General features: G+C 39.1%; 1 protein-coding gene across 3 annotated transcripts in view; it reads left to right on the top strand.

Annotated features, from left to right (window-relative positions):
* Positions 1-1041: 1041 nt before the first annotated feature.
* The window catches only part of WWP1 (WW domain containing E3 ubiquitin protein ligase 1), a 118998-nt gene continuing 104773 nt past the window's right edge, over positions 1042-15266 (top strand). For all 3 annotated transcript variants that reach the window (XM_080800212.1, XM_080800211.1, XM_080800210.1), the window contains exon 1: positions 1042-1077. The gene's annotated coding sequence lies outside the window, so the exon portion shown is untranslated. The remainder of the gene's footprint in view (positions 1078-15266) is intronic.

The raw sequence follows: 15266 nt of genomic DNA, 5'->3' as shown, positions 1-15266 counted from the left end.
TGGCGTTTATCATTTCCGAAGTAGAAGACCAGGTCATCTGGTGAGTAATGTGGTCACCACTGATTTCTACCTGCAGTGTGGCCTTTCTTCTAAAAGCAACACACAGAACCAAAAATACTTCTAGAGACTAGTTGACTCGTTTGTATAAATGAGGATAATAGACCCTTTTTAATGATATTGCCATGTGACTTGGTTGCTCTGACACATGTACTTGTTTAGTATTAGTTTTATCATTGTACTCATACAGGAGTAAAGGGAGTGAACGTTTTGATTACTAATAGAAATAAAATGGAAGTCTTCTGGTATGGCCATCTGTTAAATGCAGTACTTACTCTTGCAGTGGGTACTAAGTCAGATACTCAGGTTAAGGACTATTTATTCACAGCCTAATTTTGCTGTAAAGCATTCAAGAACAGAACGCCAGTGCCCCGAGGACTTTACTCGAGGTCAGGTCACTCACTCTGTTCTCCTCCGAACCAGAAAGTTAAGTCAGCAGCACCAACCTCCGGCTTAGAAATGCCTCTTCCCAAATCACAGCCGCGGCCCCGCCCCTTCCACAGGTTTTGGCCCCGCCCCCCTCTCCCATTGGCTGGCCCTCCACCTCTCCTCGACCGCTCCGAAGACCCGGAGGAGCGGAGTTTTCCAAAAGCATCATCGGGGCGCTCTCGCTGCGCATGCTCGCGGGAAGCCGGATTCCGGGTCCGGAGTTGGTTTTAGGCGGCCGCTGCACAGCGCGCGGTGCGGGGCCGGCGGGGAGGCGCGCGCTCGCGGCGCGGCGCCGTCGACGGGAGCACGCGGCGCGCTGCTGAGGAGGGAGGTGTGGGGTCTGCTGGGGGTGGCGCGTGGCCGGGGTGGGGGTGGGGGGAGGGTCGGGTGTCGCCGAGCGCGGCAAGCGGGTTCCAAGTGGCTGCAGGCGGCCTGAGCTGCCGGGGCCGACGCCTGGGTGGCTGCTGCCGCCGCCGCCGCGCCTGCTGCGAGATGGCGATCTTGGGCGCGGAAGGGTGAGGGCGCCCGCCGCTGGAGGAGGCGCCGCTGCTGTGGCCGCCCGACTGCCGGGAGCCGACAGCTTTGCGCCGGGTAAGGACGCCGCGGCGGGGGGCGGGGGGCGCGGGTGGGTTGGGGGCGCCGGCCCAGATCCTTCGCGGCGGTGCCGGTAGCCCGTCACGGTCCGCCCCGGGGCGGGACCCTCTGAGGGTCGGGGACGGTCTGTGCCGCCCTGGCTGCCTTCTCCAGCCCAGGGCCGGGAGTTTTCTGGGGTGGGGTCACGGGTCTTGCCCCGAGTTGGCCCTGACACAGGCCCGAGCTAATGATACTGGAGCGAAGTGTTTTCGTGACTCTGCAGCCGCGGTTCTCAAGCTTCCTTAGCCTTGTCTTAGCGTTCCGTCTACCTTCTCTTCCTTTCCCTAACACCTCTCCAAAAAACAGCACTGTATGGACTTACTGCCCGTGCCCTGACTTTCACCGCAATTTCGCCGTCCCAAACCAAAGACTCCCAGCCTTAGAACGTATTTTTCTGACGTGTTTTTGTCACTCCTGCTTCTTCACTGACTCTGCAGTCACCACCACCACCCCCCCCCCGCCACAACCCCCACCTCCACCTTTGTGACCTGGTAGGTCCCAGTGACCTTGCAGTTTTTACTAGTCTTTATCTCATCTGTGACTTGGACCTTCTTTCATCTTAAAAAAAAAAATGTTTTGATTTTGTAGTTTGCCCATTGTTTTTACAGCCTTTAAATGATCAGTCCTTCCTTTACTCCATCGTTTGGAGTTGAGCGTCCTATGCTCCTGTAATTACATGAAACCTTCCTTACCAAAGACGAGTATCTATTATTTTGACATCCTTACTCTTCCAGGTTAAAATATTTTCTAGGGGCTTGATGAGGCTTTATTTTTCTGCTTGGTAAGTTTTTATCTTTTTGTGTAGGCTAATGTGCAAAAAGATTTGAGTTTCTGCTTTAAAAAGCTACTGTTAATAGTGGGAAAGAATAATGTCCAAAGTTAGCTTTTTGCCCCCTTTGGTGTTTTTACCTGAAGTGGCTGGAGTACACTGTACGCGGGTTTGTGCAAGAATTCATCCATATGTATAAATCCACTTTACCTGTCTCACTAAGTAAGGCTTTGTGTACTATACAAGCAAAATGCGCCTTTTGAAAAAATAAAGGCATTCTTTTATTCATGTGATTTGTTTTTGACCATAAAGCAGATAATTAGCTGTGACTGCAAATTAATCACTTTTCATAAATAGTATTTTTTTTTAAGCTGAAAACTTAGTAGCCAAGTGTTGGGAGCTACTCAAATTGAGAAGTGTAAAGTATGTAGACTAGTTATTTGGTATGTAGCTTATTAAGGTTTTCAAATAGTTCTTCCCTTAAAATGCAAAACTTTATAAAAACATCCAATACCAGGAATTAAAAAGCAGTAAGTAAGGATTATGTTTTTTTGAAAGCCTGGGATCATAGAAGTTGTTGCAAAGAAATTCTCTGCCTTCAGAGAGATCATAATCTTTGCTGTTTACCCCACGAAGGCTGAAATTTCTTTTACTTCCTTTCACAATTATTAAGCATCTGTGTGAGGTATTTGGGGGAATATTAAGGATTATAGCAGTTTCTGCCTTCCCAGAATAGTTAGGCAGGTAGGGCTATACACAAATGGCTTATTTATCTTTTAATACATAGTTAAGTTTCATATAGAGTTCAAATTCAGAAGGGGTAGAGCTCCCGTCTTACTTGGCAAGGTGAGGTAAGAAGGGATTCATAGAGCTTCTGGCTTACGAAACCTTTGTTTTGAAGGATGACGATGACTTTCGATAAGCTGAGAAAGGTAATGCAAGCAGATAAGGGACTAAGAGATTAGAGCGTACAGTTTATACATTTGGGGAGAGGCAAGTATTATATTCGGATGAAACAAAAAGTATTTGTACTAACATAAAGGATGATAAAACTTGAGGTAGAAGTTTGAACCAGTGTATGATTGCTTTTAATGCCAGGCTAATGATCTTGGATTTAGTAGGTGTTGGGGGTTTTACAGATGATTTTTGAATTGCAACTTATTAAACTTTTGTTTTCAGAGGATTAATTTGGCAGCAATGTGTGGTGTTAATTGAAGTAGAAATCTGGAGGCAGAAAGATTTATTTATTTATTTTTAAATATTTATTTATTTATTTGACAAGAGATCACAAGTAGTCAGAGAGGCGGTTGGGGGGGGGGGCTCCCCGCTGAGCAGAGAGTCCAATGCCCTGAGCCGAAGGCAGAGGCTTATTAACCCACTGAGCCACCCAGGTGCCCCAGAAAGTTTTTTTTTAAAGATTTTTTTTTATTTATTTGACACACAGAGATCACAATAGGCAGAGAGGCAGGCAGAGAGAGAGGAGGAAGCAGGCTCCCCACTGAGCAGAGAGCCTGATGCGGGGGGGGGGGGGGGGGGGGGGGCTCAGTCCCAGGACCCTGGAATCCTGACCTGAGCCAAAGGCAGAGGCTTTAACCCACTGAGCCACCCAGGCGCTTGCCAGAAAGACTTCTTGATTGCTGTGGTCGAAAGTAATGAGGGTCGGAACTATGGCTATTAATACTAGGAATGGAAGGGAGGAAGGAAATTGAATGGAGAGAATTTGATGATGAGAGAGAAAATGAAGAAAGTAAAAATAACTGAGATTCTGATCCAGGTTGGGAAAAGATTGGTACCATTTTGAGCAATATCAGTGGAAGCTTTGTCTTTGGCACATCAGTGTTACTTTACAGTAGTAGTTCCTAGCCTTTTGGTGTTTACTAATCCTTGGTGAAACTAAAAAAAATCTGGCCTGGAAAATTTCCATATACACCTGTGCTTTCTGGATATAATTTTAGGAAAGTCCATGAACCCTCCTGAAGCTCGCTCATGAACCCGTGAGTCAGTGGGTTGGGCTAAGAGCAGGTCTCAGAATTACTGGAGGCTTTTTAAAAAAATAGAATCTTCAAATTCTTCCATTTGCTGATGATCCCTACTGTAGAGACATACCTTATATATGCTTAGATACAGTATCTCTTTACATTTGTGCTGTCCTGTACAGTTTACAAAGAATTTTGACTATGATACATTATTTGCTGTTACATAACAAACTAGCCCAAGAGGTTAAATGATTTGCCCTAAGTATTTCAGTTAGCAAGTGGGTAAAGTGGAATTAAGAGCTAATTGACAATGAATTGTTTTTTTTTTTTATAAGAGGGTATATGATTTACTATCTGTTACATATAGTTATTGACTTTAAGTGACCTCATCAGTAAGACTGAATGATCCTGGAGGTTCCTTTCAGTTTTCACATTTTGTGATTCCTGGGTCTTTGATTTTCATTGGACTTTCTATACCCTTCTTGTTTTCTATATGCAGGAGAGCTGGTGAGAGGAGACATGAATTGGGTGTATGGAGAGCATATAGCAAGAACTATATTTATTTTCTTTGTATTTATTTATATTTATTTCCTTTGTATCTTAGTTTGGGTTTGGGGAAAGGGGGAACAGTGAAATAAGAAACCTTAAACACTTTTATCTTTATTGTATTTTCTGTATTCGAGTATGCCTTACTTAAGAATAATCCTTGGGGCGCCTGGGCGGCTCAGTGGGTTAAAGCCTCTGCCTTCCGCTCAGGTCATGATCCCAGAGTACTGGGATCGGGCCCTCCATCGGGCTCTCTGCTCAGCAGGGAGCCTGCTTCCCCCTGTCTCTCTCTCTCTCTCTCTCTCTCTCTGCCTGCCTCTCTACCTGCTTGTGATCTCTGTCTGTCAAGTAAATAAATAAAATCTTTAAAAAAAAAAAAAAGAATAATCCTTTCACTTCATTCATGAAGCCTTATCAAATAAAAATGGAAACTTCATAAAAGAAATGAAGTGCGGGATCTGACTAGTCACTGCATTTCTTCATTGGATTAAGGAGCTTACTCTCCCCAGTATGGTTAAAGCATAATTTGATTAGTAAATAATCGACTTTTCTCCGTCTGTAAGATTATCTTCCTAGTAGGGAACTTGAGCAAGTTATTACTTAGTATCTTTTATAGCTCTAGAAACTTTGATTCCATAATTATTAGAAAGACTGGGGTCTTTTTACTCTTTCTATAAAAATGTGATGTAATAACAAGTAGTGGAAAACCAATAAATTGGCCTGTATAGTAGTGTTGAAGGAACTAGTTGGTTATACTTAATGGTAGAAAAATGTCCAGCAAAGGCACATACACAGATGATTTTTCTACTCTTTGCTGACATTAAGAATATCATATCTTATATTTGTATGGCATTTGACATTTTTCCATAATGACTGTATAGACTTCATCATCTGATTCTCATGATAGCTGTAGTAGGTATGTCAGGAGATAATCATTGCTTTTTAGATGAATGCACTGATGCTCAAAGAAGTTGGGAAAAATTTCCAAGTATATGACTAGTAAGTGGCTAAAATTAGAACTAGAACTAAAACCCATATTTTTGTTCCTAGGTCAGTATTTTTTTTTTTTTTTTTGCTATCACTTCATCTACAATGGAATTTAACTGAAGGTGATATATGAGGAGTGTGTTAAAATGGTAACCTTATTACAGTGGCTGTTGGTGGATAATTTTGAAATTTTAAGTATTTATCACAAATTAGTTATCCTCCCATCAAGAAAAGAGCAGAAGTTGATTTCTTATCTGAAAAAGTACGTGGGTGAAATGTAGGTTTTAATTTCCTTCTGAAAATCTGCTTATAAAAGCCTACTCAGTGGAAATTGGTATTTTTGGAACATATAAATCAGGATGTGATTTCTAAGTTTGTATCATGGTATTTTATGATTTTTACTATTACATAAAGAGCTTTATCATTAAAAAAATGATTTGCCATTAGAAAGCTCTTAGTATACACTTCAGATACACATGATTAAACAACTTTTGGAACATATTATGTAAAACCATATGCCAGATAACTCCTAAGTTATAAGGAGAACTAACATTTGTCTTGACATTCCTTCAACCTATTGTTTGTTCGTAACACCGCCTGCTGTGCCTATTACATGCCAGGTACCGTGCTGGGGTACAGTGCTGAGAGGACAAACATGAAGCCTGTCCTTTTTGAAACTCAGAGTTTGGTATGGTCACTAACATTTAAAAAGGCATAAGACTTTTATCTTCTGAGTTTGTATGAATGTTTGGAGTTAGAATTACATAAATCTCTCCTTTTCTATGAGTTTTGGACAAATGATGCAAAAACACAAGGAACCAGGTAAACACTGTTTTGGTCATTTATTGCTGTGTTAACAGCCTAAAAGTAAGTGACTTAAAACAACTATCTTATTTGCTTAAAGTTTTGCTCTCCTAGGCTGGACTGATTTGAGCAGTTTGGGTTTTGCTGGTGGTCACTCTAAAGGCTGCTTTCAGCTATAGTTCAGCTGGGAGCTGGTCTTCTCTCTTTTTTTCTCTTACTCCATATTTCTTACAGTTTCAGGGCCCTGCCTCCTAAGTGGCCTTTCCAGCAGAGTTGCTGGCCTTGCATAGTGGCTTAGGACTCAACAGGGCAAAAAAAAAAGCAACCAGGCCTTCTTTGGGCACAGCATCATCTTCACCACATTCTGTTGGTGAAAGCAGTTCACAGGTCCATCCCAGATTCAAGAAAAAAGGACTAGATAAGTATGAGAATCTGAAGATTAACCCAAACAGCTGTATTACACCAAAAATGGGGCACCTAGAAAACTTTATGAAGCTGAAATTTTAAGCTGCCTAGTACTTTTGGTACTTTGAGCCTAGGCTTGTCAGAGGGAAAGTGGAGTCTGAAATTCAAATAATAGCATATTTGTCTTATTACATAGTTGGAAGTAGCTGGCACTGTCGTGTTGGGTAGAAAAGAAAATTTTGGACCTCTGGGTTTAACCTTATATGCTACCATAATGGGGCAGGATTGACTTGCTCTGCTTGAGGGCATTGGGGTCTAAAAAAGTGCAGGACCCAGACCTCAGGCTGCTCTGTAGCAGTGATTTATCCAAGTCTCACAGATTGAATGAGACAAATACTGCAGTCAGCACTCTGTGCAGAGTGGGCTATGGGTGGGCAGAGGCCCATCCCCCTTGCCCTTATGATTATGTGACACTTAGGGTTAGCAGAGCTCCTTGGCCAGGCACTCTGGCCTTGACAACCCTTGAGTAACCTAGTGCCTCACAAATACTATTTTCTGTTTGCAGTGTCTTAGAAAAATATTAGAATGAGCCACTCTTCCTTGGAGAGGAGTCATAGTGGAAAGAATACTCTTTCCTTGTGGAGAATGGGATGTAACTTCTCTGTCCTTAGGGAAATGTAAGGCACAAGGTAATGCTCATCCTTACCAGGAACAGTAGATTCATTGATTGCTTAGCTGGGTTTCTCTCACTTTATCCTCATCACTTATCAGTTTATCTTAGTGTCAGTAGTGGGTTCCCCCCCTCCCCCCAAGTTATCTGCTGTGTAATGTTATGGCTCACTGGAATGAAGAAAATGAATGTTACATTATTATTACATTATAGCTTCTGAGTGGAATAATAGATCAATGTATTTCATTTAAAGAATTTAGGTAGATTTGAAGCGTTTCATAACTGAGCAATGAACCCCTGCAACCTGGTACAAATGTTTTTGCAAATTTCTGGAAATGTTGACTGTTGTGGGGAGGAGTTTGGTAATTGAATGTACTGAGGAACACGATTTATATAAATAGGAAAGGCTGGGGCTCAGGGAAGGGGACAGATAGAATTACCTTAAGGTGTTTCTTTATGACTCTTCCCTGCCCAAAGTTACATGGTAGTTACAGGGTAGTTTAAAAATGTACTAGCATTAGCAGAATTGTAGGTGTGATAGCTTTTTTTTTTATTTAACTAAGTTCTTTTGATAGCTATCTAGTAAACCCATAATTATGATTAAATAGAATGGGTAGAAGCAAACTGTTGATTCCTGTTGATCCTGAAGTAGGATCCTCTGGCCTTATATTAGCCCCTGCTTGCCAAGTTGTGCTTAGTTAGTGTTGAGAAGAGAACTAGTTAAATGAATGTGTTTTGTATAAATCAGGACATACTTTACCATAAAGGTAATAAACTAGATCGCTGTACTCTAAAAGTTCTAGAACTAAAGGCATCCTGGCATGTGTTAAGCACTGTAGCTTTAAAGTCAGGCAGAGCTTGTCCGTGCTGCTTAACACAGTGTTACTTCAGTTTCTTCTGTAAAATGTAGAGAATATTTTTCTTTCTGAATTTTTGTAAGGATTAATTGAAATAATGTTTGTAAAGCAGGGATGCTGGTCCCTGGGATGTAAGCAGCTCTTAAATCATTCTTACAGCTTTTCATTATTATTAATAAGTTATAATTCAAACAAGTAATCCACTTTTTCTGTGAGCCACTCATTTCAATCAGAGATAGTTGTAGTTTAGCTTTGGTATTGTCAGAGCTGCATGTCTAACTTCACCTCTTAACCTAAAAAATAGGTGCTAAAACGTAAGGAATCAATCTGAGAAGGATACTGACTCAATGTGGCTGGTAGTCTGTCAGCTAGTAATGGTTCGGCTCTGCAGTTTGGGAACTAGAATTTGTTAACACCATCATTAGATGAATTACAGTATAGAACAGTTTGTCAGTGTGCAGTCTCTGCATCACAGTCATCTGGGATATTTGTTAAAAAGCAAGATGCCTGAATATTTGAGAACTGGTCTAGTCCTTGATAGTGTAGCTCAGGAGTCTTCATTTTTAACAAATACCTCAGATGATTTTATACATATTTGTTTGAGAACTGCTGTTGGAAACCAAATCAGTAATTTGGGGTTCTAGTGTTCTCCCAGTCCATTTTTTGAGCTACAGTGTTCTGTAAACACACATGTATAGTGTAAACAAAGGGAGCTTAACATCTGAACCTTTCAAATGTTTAAAGAGGCTTAAGATAATTGCCAAGGACTTGATCCAAACAAACTATAGAAACCTGATACAGAGTGATTATATAAGGAGTAGGCAGAAGTAATCCTGCAAGAGGCATCCATCAGGCTTCCTTGTTCAAGAAAATTTCCCCATGCTTCTACAAAAGAAAATACTCTTGAGGGGCACCTGGGTGGCTCAGTAGGTTAAAGCCTCTGCCTTCAGCTCAGGTCATGATCCCAGAGTCCTGGGATCGAGCCCCGCATCGGGCTCTCTGCTCAGCAGGGAGCCTGCTTCTCCTTCCCTCTCTCTCTGCCTGCTCTCTGCCTACTTGTGATCTCTGTCTGTCAAATAAATAAAATCTTTAAAAAAAAAAAAAAAGACTCTTGAGTAAAGATATTCTTCTAAAAAAAAAAGTCTACTGAAACAGTTAAATTAGATACTGTGATTATCAAATAATATGATTGCTTTTTCACTTAGCTAAATCTACTCAAAACAGAGATTCTGATTAAAGTGCATCTACTTTAGAATTTGGTCTTTGGGTAGAAAGTAGGTTGGCTGGGGGCCATAATCTGTCTCTTGTGGGGAAAAAGCCATTGCTTAGTTTTAAGGGCATTGACTTACGAAAAACATTGTGAGAAAAGATTTAAATTTTAAATTTTAAATTGATCAACCAGGAAAAAAAGTTGATGCTTATTTTCTCTAACTTTTGCTTAGAGCAGTGACGGTGACAGCCTGGGTCTATGTCGCTTAAGCCTTTCTCAGTCCCATGACCATATCTGAGAGTGAAACAGCAGATCTTTATGTTTGAGCTATTCCTGGAAAAACTTGACCTATGTTTATATCAATCATATTTGTATTGTGCTTAGTATATTGTGGTAAAAATGGTAAAAAAAACAAAACAAACAAACATGCCAGATCCATGATTCTTTCTAAATTTGACTGGAAAGGATTGGTTGGCATTTGAGGAGCATATTGCTTTTGTGTTTGTTTTCACTGTCTTTGTGGCTAGTGCTTTGGGGAGAAAAACAACAATAAACTAATCTCTCTGTCCTATGAGCTGTGAAATACGGTGTCAGTGTTTAGATTTGAATACCCAGGATGGAAAGTGCGCATTATACTCGGGAATTTCGTTGTTCTAAGTTAAAAGTTTTGGTAATTGTAACTTAAACTTTCTTTGTGATTTAATTGTCCTCTGAAATGTTGGCTTTTTAATTGCTTTAGGCCTTAAAGCAAGATGTACTTAGATTTGAGTTCTCACATTCTTTTTTTTTTTTTTAAGATTTTATTTATTTATTTGACAGAGAGAGAGAGATCACAAGTAGACAGAGAGACAGGCAGAGAGAGAGGGGAAGCAGGCTCCCCGCTGAGCAGGGAGCCCGATGTGAGAACCCTGAGATCATGACCCGAGCAGAGGCATAACCCACTGAGCCACCCAGGCGTCCGAGTTCTTAACATTCGTTATTGGATAAGTGATCTTGGTCAAATTAACCTTGGGTTAAGCCCTAGTTTAATAATATGTAAACTACGTATTCATATGTAAAGTAGTAGTACTAATACCTAATTGATAGATTTATTGTGTGACTTAAACCTGGCACTTAGAATTAAATGAATATTCACTGAGATATGTTCACAATACTTTGTTGATGTCAGATGGGTTTCAGAATTTATTTTATTTTATTTTTTTAATTTAGAAAGGTAAAGCACTCCATATATTATGTTGGGTAAAACCCCAGTGAAATCTGTGGCAGCACTTTGTATTGTCTTTGGCAGTTGTTAAAGTGTGGATAAATAAGGCAATAAAAAGCTACACATCAGTCAGATTTTGCTGTTAAATGGTCCAGGTCAGTTTAGTTTTTGCCTCCAAATGAGTTATAAAGTAACTTTATGTTTTTATAGGTTTCTGGGTTTTGGATTTGTGGATAGATGACTGGTCCTGTATTTTTACCGTATTTTAAACTTGAGAAAAATTACGTTATTCTAGGAGTAAAGTTTTAGCTGTTCAGTTGATTTTCTTATTTTGGACAGTTCTGGGTATTTTGGATTCTGGTATTTTTCTCTTAAGAGTGGGGATATGGGGGCGCCTGGGTGGCTCAGTGGGTTAAAGCCTCTGCCTTCGGCTCAGGTCATGATCCCAGGGATGGAGCCCCCGTATAGGGCTCTCTGCTCGGCAGGGAGCCTGTTTCCTCCTCTCTCTCTCGGCCTGTCTCTCTGCCTACTTGTGATCTCTGTCTGTCCAATAAATAAATAAAAAATCTTTTAAAAAAAAAAAGAGTGGGGATATGTTGTTAAAGTTTGTATTTAGTAGTCTGCTTAACTTCTTAGGAAGAATATTTGTGCCTAGTAAACTAACATTGTGTATCAGTTACTTGTAGCTTTAAAAACCAGAAATTGTGTGTATTTATAACAAAACATTTAGCAGTACAATATTCTCAAGTGCTTAAGTGTTATTTTGATCTGATCCTTTCTGCAGGTATGGGGGGGGTTGCTATGTAGCATTTTGCAGCATGGCCATGTGACTGAAATGCCTTTCTTAACCACTGTCTTTCTTAATCTGCTCTCCTCTACAATTGTGGAAGGATGGTAGAAAAATACTGGCGTTCTTCTGCCTCAGAGTATTGAGAGTGTGGCTAGAATGGTGGTGGTGATGGGATGGTGTTAGGAAATGAATACCCATTGCACACCTTCTAAATTCCAGATTTTAGAAACAATTCTAGCTTCCTAGAGTTAATATTAACACTTCCTTTCCCCTTCTCAAAATTCATTTCTGTATCCTCATTTTACAGAAAAGAAAACCGAGACTCAGGTTAATTATAAACAAATCGTAGAGTTGAAGTTTGGACCTAGGTCGGCTGACCCTAAAAGATGTCCTCTATATTACATTACTCCACGATGCTCTTCTCACACTAGGAATTTGGAATTGAAGAATTTGCAAATTTCCATGGCTAGTCAAGTGCTAGTAAATTAGAATCTTTCATGTATTAAGAAACAATCAGGAAATATTTTGGCATGAACTTAACTTTGCATCATAATATCCTAGTGAGCAATGCAATGCAGAAGAACACTAGCCTCATCAGCTGGCCTGGGTCTGGCCTGACATTGAGAAGCTTTGGGTCCCTGAATAAGTCTCTTAATTGCCTCTCAGCTTCGACTCTAAACTTTCATGAGATGTAGCAAATACTGTGTATTTGAAGGATACCAAATGTTAAAAAATTACTGGATTCAAAGGGAAAAAGTCTGGAAAGCAAGTATTAATGCTATTAAAATACCATGCTTTGAAACAACCAACCAATTATTTATGGAAATGTTCGTGTCACTTTGAAATATGAGATTGTACATAATATAATTACATTAAGTTTGATCCTTACAAAAGTAAGAATGTTATGTGCCTTGGATGTTTTTCCCAGAATTTATGAATCATGATCCCAACAGCTTACCTCTTTGTTAGCGTGTTTATGTTTTATACATTATCTTTTTTAGATTACTTGTTCTTTCTCAATTTTTAGGAAAAGCATTTTTAATGACTAACTTAAAACCCCCACAAACCACCCTATTATGAAGTTGCTTAATCTTTAAGTGATTAACATAAGAGAATAATACTGTCAGATTGATACAGTAAAATGCTCAGTTCAAGGCATAGGTTTAGCTTAGCATTTTGTTTTTTATATTCTGTTTTTGTAGTAAAAAAATAGTAAAAAGATCATTGGCTTTTGGCCCAGGAGATCTGGGTTCAAAATCCTTTCACTGGTTTTATGGCCCTCAGCAATTTAATTTACTTAAATTCTTAAAGCCTAATTTTCTTCATTTGTCAGTAGGGATAATTGACTCTGAAGGGTAAATGAAAATATTAGAGATGGGTTTTTTGGTAATGTTATTGATAAATAATAGGAGTCAGATAGATGGTTATGGTATTCTTACTAGTTTTAGAATCAAAGACCTGATTCAGATTCCAGGTTTAAGACTGGCTATATTTCTGCCTCACTGAAACACTCATGTAGTGCAGATGGCCCTAGGTAGTTATACTCTGTCATCTTAGACTTCTGCTTAGTAAGTGTTTACACAGCTCTTTTTATTACTGAACGTTGATTCTGTGAGTGTGGAACTTTAGTTTTAAGATGCTCGGTGTTATTTTAATTTTATTTTGTTAATTGAATAAAGCAGCACAGGAGTGGGAGACATGTTTTCTGCTGATATCCACTAAGACATGGGGAAAAAAATTATCAAATACAATAATGTGTTGGAAAAGTTTTGGTATCTTGCTGTTGTAAACATAGTATTGCATATTATGAGAAACTGAGAAATTATAACACAATTTAGAAAAACTGTCTCATTCTCATTACTGATAACATTTTGGTGTAATTTTCCTTTGTTGATGTAAATAAATATTAATGTCAATTCTTTAAAACAGAAAAATAAGAATCATCTCCTGAAACTAAGAATAATTATGAAAAATAAATTTAGTCAATGCATAAGCAAAATGTGTTTCACTTTTTTATTATGACCTGAGGAGGAAGAGGATAGAGCAAGGAGAGAAGGAAGGATTGATGTGATAAAAGATACAGAAATAGTGCCAGAGTCCTGTGTTTTCGTTTTATTTTTAAGGACCATAACTCTTCAGCTTAATTAGAATAATTCCTGCTAAACTTCACGAATGTTTTTGTCCTGACTATTGTTTTGTAGTAAACAAAGTACAAAGATTTTTTAATATTTCTTACTTCCAGTAGAGGAAAACTGTTAATTTCATTTTTGGGGAAGTTGGTATAATGCATTTAATTATATATTTTTTAAAGGTGCATTTTATGGAGCAATATCCCCATCTTGTGGCCTTCTAGAAAAGTAGCAACACTTTTAACACTTTTTACGATCATAAGCTTTCTCTGATGTTGGCCAGGGGTTCAGTCAAGTTTGTAATAGGCAGTTCTTACTATAAATGGAGTGGGGAGTAGAAAACAAATGATTCGTATACTTGGATTGTAACTTTGTTTAAAAAAAAAAAGGTTATTGGAGGAAAATAATACTATTTTAAAAATGAAAACAGTTGTGGGTTGGCTTGGTGCAAAGATCATGGATGACTGTTACTCTTACGTTTTCATGAAATATGCAGTGTTTTTAGACAAGCATTTGTAAGCTGGAAAATCTCAATATGTTTTGTGCTCTATCAAATAGGATTACCAAACCCCAGAGAAATTTAGGTGGCCTATCTCACTGTGCCATTTAGTGAGACTGTTGCCTTGAGCAGTGTTTTCTAAGCTGGTTACTCTTAGAGGAATATTTTCTTTTCTTTTCTTTTCTTTTTTTTTTAAAGATTTTATTTATTTATTTGACAGAGATCACAAGTAGGCAGAGAGGCAGGCAGAGAGAGAGGAAAGGAAGCAGGCTCCCTGTTGAACAGAGAGCCTGATGCGGGGCTCCATCCCAGGACCCTGGCATCATCACCTGAAAAAGCAGAGGTTAAAGCAGAAGCTTTGACCCACTGAGCCACCCAGGCGCCCCTAGAGGAGTATTTTCAACATGAATTTTTACACTTTTTTTTTCACTTTGATGACAATATTAAAGAGGAAAAAATAATTCGAGAAGTTCAGTAGTTGTTCACTTAAAAGTGTACCTAAAAACTAAATAAGGCTATTTCGTTTTAACCCTGAGGTTATTCAGTTGTTTTTGAGGTTCGGTTGATACTAATTAACCTTCATTAGCAAGCAAGTATTAAACACCCTGTGTTGTAGGCTTTTTGGTAGGCAGGGTAGATAAATGGTGAAGATTTGTCCTGCACTCTTGGAATTTACAATCTAGAATGCAGATGCAGTGAGAAAAATAAAGCTGTTTTGAGGAACACAAAAGGTAGAAAACAAGGATTCTGGATAAAAATAGCTATAATTTTTTGAGTATTTACTGTGTGCCAGGCACCACGCAAAATGCTCTTGGTACTTTTTGTCAGTGTCAGAAATTTATTTTGGAATTTGCTTTGATTTTTGCAGTGATGGTGCATATACACACAAATAAGTGTTTGTGGAACCTCAGAAACATCTCTGTGGAACAATAGTTTTCCTTGTACAGTACAAGTGGTTCAGCTATTATGGGTCTGGTAGGCTTTTGTGGCTTGGTCTTGTTATCTTACCACCATTTATAAAATTACTGTGGGAAAATTTGTACTGTGTTCTAAGCAGCCATCTCCCTAGACTTTTAGGGTCTAATTGGTATATAATTTGGGCATTAGCATATGACTTCTGAATTATTTTGCATGTTTAGTTAGGGCTAGAAGTTTTCAAGTTTAAACCTGAAACTTGAGCTTTCTCTTGTTTTTATACACTTGGATGTTTAAGTATTTAATAAATCAAATGGGTATTTTAGGTGACATTTATGCTTTATTTTTGTATTGGATATTTTTGTATTGTGCTGCTGTTGTGGGCT

The sequence above is a fragment of the Martes martes genome, assembly GCF_963455335.1.
Source record: "Martes martes genome assembly, chromosome: 4".
Lineage (NCBI taxonomy): Eukaryota > Metazoa > Chordata > Mammalia > Carnivora > Mustelidae > Martes > Martes martes.
This window is presented reverse-complemented; position numbering and strand designations above follow the sequence as displayed.